Source organism: Ornithodoros turicata, chromosome 2 (genome assembly GCF_037126465.1).
Source record: "Ornithodoros turicata isolate Travis chromosome 2, ASM3712646v1, whole genome shotgun sequence".
NCBI lineage: Eukaryota > Metazoa > Arthropoda > Arachnida > Ixodida > Argasidae > Ornithodoros > Ornithodoros turicata.
In genome coordinates, this window is record NC_088202.1 from 41628421 (window position 1) to 41636398 (window position 7978).

Below are 7978 nucleotides of genomic sequence, written 5' to 3' on the forward strand. Positions count from 1 at the left end.
TCCAACATCGTCTCTGCATGTCGACGAAAACCACAGGATGCTACCAGGCTCCAACAGCTCCCCATAGAGCCCATAGTTTGAGATAATTCACACAACACTGGGCACACGACCAATGAAATTGCGACGTGGTGAATATTATGCACAACCAGTCGGCCAATCAGGGGCCTCCATGTCTGGCTGGCTTTTCGGTCGGACCTGGCTACCACCAACTTCTACTGGATTTCAGGCCTGCAGCCGTTACTCGGTATTCAAAATAACTGAAGCGATTTAGGGGTAAAATAAATATTTATTTGATACAAAGCACTAATTCAAAGATCTGATACATGGGTGCACAGTGCGTACAAAGCCCACTACGTCCCTGACACACTGGGACAAAGTTCGAACATGAAGCAGAACGAACACACCGTTCAACTCCTAATACCGAGCCGATCATGAGCCGGCCGATGAGCGCGTACCATTTCATGACGAGCATCTTCTTTCGCTGCCTGCGGTGCATCCATTATAGCGAAGCGAAAAGCGCTTGTGTGGCACGTAATCCTGTCTTTGTTGACAGTCCTCGAAATCCAACGGCGCCCGAACTTGATCTTCACGCTCCAACTCATGAAGCATTCCGGTAGCGCAGTTGACAAATTGTTCGTGGGATAAGAGTTGTGTCCGGAAACAGCACAACACGCGTAGACTCACAATAACGCACGAATAAACCCATATTTCTGCAAACTGTTCTGTCGATTGACACCTCCAACACAGGAGGACGACATGCCGGCCATGCTATTTCGAAACTATACTGAAACGGCCGAGACGCTGTACGCACATGCACGCGTACAAAATGCGATTTCAAAACGTTCTCGACCAATCGGAGCGCGCGCACAGTCTAAGCCAATGGCCTTGCAACATGGTGTATGGGCGCAGTGGTACATACCCTACTCGCGTCCGCGGGAGGAGGACTGGATGCGACTATGCGACTGCGATAGACTGCGACCATCGCGCGGAAGCTGCCGTCGTGAGAGATTTCCACTCCCGATGAACGCATACGCGGGATCCTACGGCGCATGCTCCTGGCGGGATCCTTCGGCTCGGCAACATGTCACGATGACGTCTTGCCGAGCCGGCCGTGGTCCCGTCAAGTTGCCAGCTGTGTCTCCGCTCTGCAGCTCGCCACGGCGCGGCGCCAGCTGTCCTCCCTTCGCCGCTCCATTTTAATTGGCTCCCGAGAATACTCCTCGCATGATGAAGGTAAAATTTTGGTTCTAGACTCGGGAAAAGGTTTTCTTTCTGATGAAAACGAGAAAAAAATCATTTCATAGTCCCTTTAAGTAACGCAGTAACTGCGAGTTACCTTTCATGCAGAACAACTTCGTTATTAACTTAGTTACAATTTGCACACGGTAACTTGTAACGAGTTCTTTTTGACGGGTAACTTCTCAATCTGTGGTTCAATGCATATCATGGATACTTCAGCGATGGACGTAAGCATATTTGCGTAGCCTTACGGAATGACTTCACAGCTCATTTATACGGAAAGTGGCAGTAGTTGAATCTGAGAAAGGCCATTTTGGGGTTCACGTCTCCAGATCATTAATGAATGAGTGAGAAATTTCGTTTTTGGCAACGCAATTACTTGTAACGCATTACGTACAAGTCTGTAGTAGTAGCGAATTCAGCTGGTCGTATTCATGCAGAAAAAGTCGCCATGGCGTGCATGTTCTGCTGGTCGTTTCAGGGCAACATGCAACATGTTCCTCTGGTCGTTCGCGTGCACCGTGCGCACGCGAGCACTGAATCCGTGCCCGTTAGGCCACACCGAGAATATCGGCGGTGTGGACCGGAAAACGAGCTCTGAAGTTCCGCTTTCCGCTCCTTCTTACCCTCTTTTCCATGGTCTACACTTGCTCAACAATGCCGCCATGGAACCGGCAGACCTACCGCTGATGTTAAATGCTTTGGATGAGTCAAGTTATGCTGAGGCGTTCGACAGATTTTTTTTTTTTTGTCCACGGGCGAAGCGTTCGAAGGTGGAGAACTATACGTCGTGGGCACCGTTTTGGGCTTCTCGTGCGATGGCGGGCTCGAACTTGGACTCAAATGGTATAAATGTGGGTTGTGAATGTGGATTCTGACATTGGCATGTATCCTGTGTTTAAAGTTGTTATTAAAGTGGTTGTCCTGCGACCGCGACTCCATATTGTACATCAGTTGCACGAGTTTTTGGTCAACACTGGCACTATCTAGCATGATCTGCTGGTCGGATCGGTGTAAGCAGCACTGTATGGCGCAGTTTTCCTGCACGGGCCCTACAGCGGCGCACTACACTGGCCTGCACAGAAACGACCAGCCGAAGTTGCTATAAACTGCGCCAGATTGTCGCCGTCAGTACCGTGAGTTGTGGAGCTTTTACTTTATTCCCTTCGTTTTTCTTTCTTTTTGCTTTTGCTTACGCCACGTGCATTCGTCATTTTCAATATATTCGCTCGAGTCGAACGGAATGATAAAAGCAGACGAACATACAGTACTGTTCGGCGTTTTCGAATGAGTGGTACACGCATTTCAACAGGCTCCAAACGAAATGAGGAAGGCGCATGATTTGCTTCGCGAGACATATCGCATGAATGCTCCGCTGTCGATATTGTTGGCCAGACGCGTATAAGCTACTATACACTCTAAGAAAAAAAAAAGGTAGAATTTTTTACGAATCTTGGTAGAGCTGTTTTCCAACCACATCTCTACTGAAACCAGTTTTACCTTTTGGGTATACCTGCAGAGTAGAAACAAACTACAGAGTAGGAACTGTCGTTCTACCAGCTTGGGTAGGAAATTCTACCCGTTTTTCGTAGAGCAAACATGGGAGAGAGAACAGCAAGGGAAAGGGGCGTCAGCGCTTATACCCGCTGAGGAAAAGGCGCGCGTGGATTGGCCCGAAATGGTAGGAGTACTGTCGTTCTACCAGGTTGGGTACGAAATTCTACATTTTTTTCTTAGAGTGCGTTGCTGAATAAGCGGAGGTTTCGAACAGAACTGTATTTTGTACGTCCGCAACGCAAACAAGAGTCGGTAAATGAGTGTGGTTGTATGAAAGCCTCACGGACTTTCGCTGCTGCCGACAATGTGTTGGCTAAGGATTCTACACGAAAGCAACACTGGGTAAAAGGAGTCGTTCGCGCAAGGATTGGTCGAGTTATTTATGAGGTGTAGTTGGAAGGGACGGGGAAACATCGTCGCGTCCATGCAGATCACTTGAAGGCTAGGTTGTCCTCACTACCTGTTCCCAATTTTTCCAGACAGACGTTGCAGTTACCCAGTACTGACGCGACCATGCCACTAGGTCTCTGTGATCAAACGTCATGCACGTCACAGGAACCGTCGCTGCCTGCTTCCCCCATCGAGCCGTCGCGATACCCTCAACGACGTAGGAGGCGTCCCGTACGGTATCCCCAACGTGAGGGGGAGGAGTGTAGTAGCTGAAGGATGCAGATGATACCTGGAGCGTGGGAGCGAGCGTCACGGGTTGGCGCACGAACTTAGTTTGGTCGCCATCTTGGTTACCTGACATTAAACAGTTGTTCTCTGGCAGCCGTCTCGTCTGGTAGCATTCCTGTAGCTGTCACAGTATGGAACATGGGAACTGGTTTGGGAAGATGTGCTCACTGGGAAGATTGCGGGTGATCATTAGATGCAAAAACGGTCGTCGGAAGGCGGGAGCGACCACTCCTATGAGCCCACTTGAGAAGTACGTGCAGACATAATCCACTTGTAACAGCTTTTCTGTAGAAGTACATACGTACATGAATTCCGTTGGCAAACAACGATTTATTTTCGATTAAAGTACGTCAGTTTGCGGCCTTTGTCGTGCTTGTCCCAGCGGTGGCGTTTATTGTCTCACGCGTTGCTCTTGAGGATATCGCTGATGGCGTACTAGATACAGTATTCTTATCTCTTTTTTCTGAAGACTCTTTCGACTTGCTCTCGCTGCTTTCCGTGCTTTCACTGGTCTTACTCTGTTTGTCTTTCGGTGACCTGCGGCTTCTCGAGTGTTCTTCATCAATCTCTCCAGACATGTCTTCAATGCTTGAGAATTCTGCAGAATAAGTTATGTGGTATTATAATTCAAAGTACGCCTTCACACATAGTATTGCCTTACGTAATAAGACATGTAAAATCCAGTCATGCGCAAAGTGCCTCAAAATTGCACTTAAAGAAAGTGATATGAAGTACATGGCTTCGTGCATATTTTAAGCACAGTACAAAACACCATAATGCAAATGAACTTAAATTAACTTTAAGCGCAGTTCAGTAACTTTAATTTGACGAATTTTATTTTACTAGTCAGTGAAATGCATTTACATCATATCAATTTAACTTAAAGATCACCAAACTATAAACATTACGACCGGAGCGTCGCGGACCTGTCAAAAGGAGAGAACTGCCCGATTTTATTTTATTTTTTTTTCTATCGGTCACTTCTCTTTGGACTCTTAATCTAGCAATTCGGGTTTGGTGGTATAGTTTGATCAAGGACGAGAGTTTGTTCTCGGTGGAGTCTTTCCCTGTCGTTTACGCGGTTGACACGTAAGGATCTTCACGTAACGTTTCGATGTTATAGCGTGTCCGAGACTATAGCGCCAGAAAACCTGTAGAGCAACCTCCTACGTCTACAAATGCTCCGCGAATTTAGTCACAACGCTCCCCAACACGTTTGGTCACCACGCAACGGCTGTTATCGTCGTCTGCGCGACGTCGTTAACGTCGCCTTTCATCTATATATAGTGCTTCAACTAATCAGCCAAATGATCAACTCAGAAACACAATTAACATCACGAATATCACAGAAAAAATTTTGACGCCCAAAACTTCGTGAACCTCTCCAACGGAGAGAGTGCCCAGACCCCAGATAGCCCATATCCCATATCGGGTGAGATCAAGGGAAGTGGTTGTATGTTTCTTTCTTTTTTTTGTCACTGCCTGTGTATCACAATGTTAACTGTGCATTCCTACACATGTTCCTGCTATAACACATGTTATGATTCTAGTGTGCTCTGCTTTTATACTTCTTTCGATCCGTTCCTGTTACCTTCCTATCATTTTCCTGCTACGGGTTATCTATAGGATTAAACTTGCAAATGTTACACATTTCGGGTGCATCGTAAAAGTAGAATACAGGGTATAGCCAACCCCAAACTTCGCAGGCTGGTAGCCATTCGTCTTAAGTTTTGTTTGAATTTTTTTGTGTGCGCTATGATCCTGTAGAGGAAAAATTAAAAATCAAGCAATATCTCACTCTATGCATTTTCTATGGCCTATCTCACTCAAAAGCCGCCATTTTCATTTCACGGCACACAGGTAGCACCAAGAAGAGGATTAGTGCATAACGTCATAATCATGGTTAAAATGGGCATATCACATCGTTGCATACCTGCCAAGTCTCCCGATTCATCTGGGAGACTCCCGGATTCAGACCGGTTTGTACGATTGTACGATCGAGAAGCAAATCTCCCGGAAAATGCAGTTTCCCCCTCTATATCTAGAACACCTGCTTTTTTTGCCTGGCCACACAGACGTAAACGTCAATCCCATACCAGCCCGATTGCCATCGGTATCGCTGCCGCTTTCTATTCTAGTTCTAGCGCTTCTAGTTCCCGCGCATTTCGTCCGTGTTTTCGGGCGACAAGGGTGCCTTTGCTGTGTTTCTGCCTTGCATATTGCAGATCACGGCTCTGTGTAAGGGATACAAGTATATCTGCACGTGTTTCTGAAGCAATAGACAACTGAATTGGGACGCGTGATCGCGTCCAGGAAAGGGCATCATGTGTTCTGCACTGTTTATGAGTGCAACATCAGCATTCCGTGTGGAAGGTGGCCCGACACTGTTGTTACCCACGTTACGTCGGGGGAGCACAAGAACCACGTTAAATGCAAAGACAAGGTGTACTAGCTACAACAGTTTTTCCGAAATCGAGACAAGGACCGGACTACGATATTATCCGTGCGGGACCTTCTCCTCCGTGTTCCCAACTCCCCACATTGAGCTGTACATGTGTGCTCGAACCCGCGCACAAGAGCTCATGATAAGCGCGCTGAACGGAAAGTGTTTGCAGTCGCTGTTCACGTAACTGACGACGGCGATGTATAACTGTAACTGATGGTTGTGATGTATTATGCAAACTACTTTTTCAATGACTTGTTAACTAACTGTTCAACATCTACTATGTAGCTCTCCTGGGAAGTCCAGATGGTGGTGGTGGTGGTGGTGATGTTGAAAGGGCTTGCCGTTGTCGGCCTCACGTAAAGTCCAGATGGGCTTTTCAAGTTCAGCCACGTTACTGAGGCAGTCTGAACGAGTAGTGCTGAATCTGAGGGCAATTGAGTATGGCGAAGAGAACAGGGACATAGTTTCGTGTCTTCACGTTCTTTTCAGAAAGTGGCATGGCCTCGTCACAGGCAGAGACCCAGATAGTTTCTTGGAGAGGGTAAAGTCTGTTGCTGCAAAACTTGTGCGTGGTGAGTCTGCTGGAGTCAAGCGTGCCCTTTTTACATATGCACGTAAAAGCCTCCCAACATCAGCTTTCTTCTATATCGCATAGCAAGTCCATTTGCCAACAAACGCCCTACCCCCCCCCCCCCCCGCTTTTGAAATCTGCCTAATTCGGATGTTCCCAAGTTGGCAGGTATGTCGTTGTAGCCAGCGCCACCTGTGTGAGGTGATGTGAATGTGAAGCAGATACAGGGAAAAAATGGCGGTGTTTGCGTGGGATAGACAATTGAAAATGCAAGGGGCGAGTTTTTGCTTGATTTTTAATTTTCTTTCTACATGACCATAGTGCTTACAAAAAACTGCTTACAGAAAACTTCAGACAAATGGCTATCAGCCTTCAAAGTTTGGGATAGGCTAAACCCCGTCTTCTATTTTTTACGATGCAATCGAAATGTGTAACGTTTGCTAGACTAACCCTGTACACTCCACTGGACACACGTACGTTCATCCACAGTATCTGTTCCCAAGAAGCATGCACACATCCGTTCACCGCGCACATATATTGTGGCGCAGTGCTTTGAAGAACGCAGAGGAAACAGATAAAAGCTTACCAAAGCTATCTTCGTGGCTGCTTATTCCTGCAATCATGGCAAGAGAACACCCAACAAGAAAGACAAACGCCTCAGCCCCCATAGCTCTGTCTTAGTATTCTGGTTCGTCTGTGTCACACCGTTTACACTTGTCGCACATCCACGTAACTGCTCATTTTAATGCCTCACGTGCGTACTCATACGATCACGCTCGTTGCAGGGGTCACGTAATAGTCACGCAACTTTCCTGAAATTCTACAATGGATACGGTTTGCACAGGAGAGCAGACACACCTTGGGCGCAAGCAGGTGTGTGGAGGGAGTAAACATTTCCGTCGCACTGGTGATCCCAGTGCCTTTGTGCAGCTACGTGTACCCAACTGACGCACCTATTCAGAGTACGCTTCCTGCCGGAGTTTCGTGCGTTCTCGAATGACACATAATCGGCACAAGGACCTTTTGCTCTTGTTTGTCACCTTGACGTGTTTCAACACTCAGGTGCATTTTAGGCGGCCCAGGAAAAGAACAGAGGGTTAAGTACGTGGCGAGAACTATTAGAATAGGCCTAGTAGAGTACGGTTGCAGGAACTACCGCGAGAGGAACTTCATGCTTCCAGAAAATGTCCTTGGAGATATCGCGGGATCAATGCCATTGCAGCGTCGAAATTCTTAAGCAGATTATCACTATACAAAAGATAAACGACGACACGCCGTATTTTCTCCTAAAGACCGTGATGTTTCGTGTATCACTGTAAACTGAAAAACTCCCTTTTGGGTCTAATTCCATGGTACCCTAACTGACTCCCTTTGAGGCGTATAGCAACACCCTCTGAAGAAAATACACCCTTTGTGTATTGGTGTATTTCTACACCAATATTGGTGTAATAGGATGGTACCCTAACTGACTCCCTTTTAGGTGTAAT

General features: G+C 47.0%; 1 long non-coding RNA gene across 1 annotated transcript; it reads right to left on the bottom strand.

The window, feature by feature from the left end:
- Positions 1–3788: 3788 nt before the first annotated feature.
- Positions 3789–7180, bottom strand: LOC135383389 (uncharacterized). The gene is made up of 2 exons (XR_010419846.1): positions 7078–7180; positions 3789–4072 (listed from the first exon to the last, which is right to left on the bottom strand). It is a non-coding gene; the product is annotated as an uncharacterized LOC135383389 (long non-coding RNA).
- Between the last annotated feature and the right edge of the window lie 798 nt (positions 7181–7978).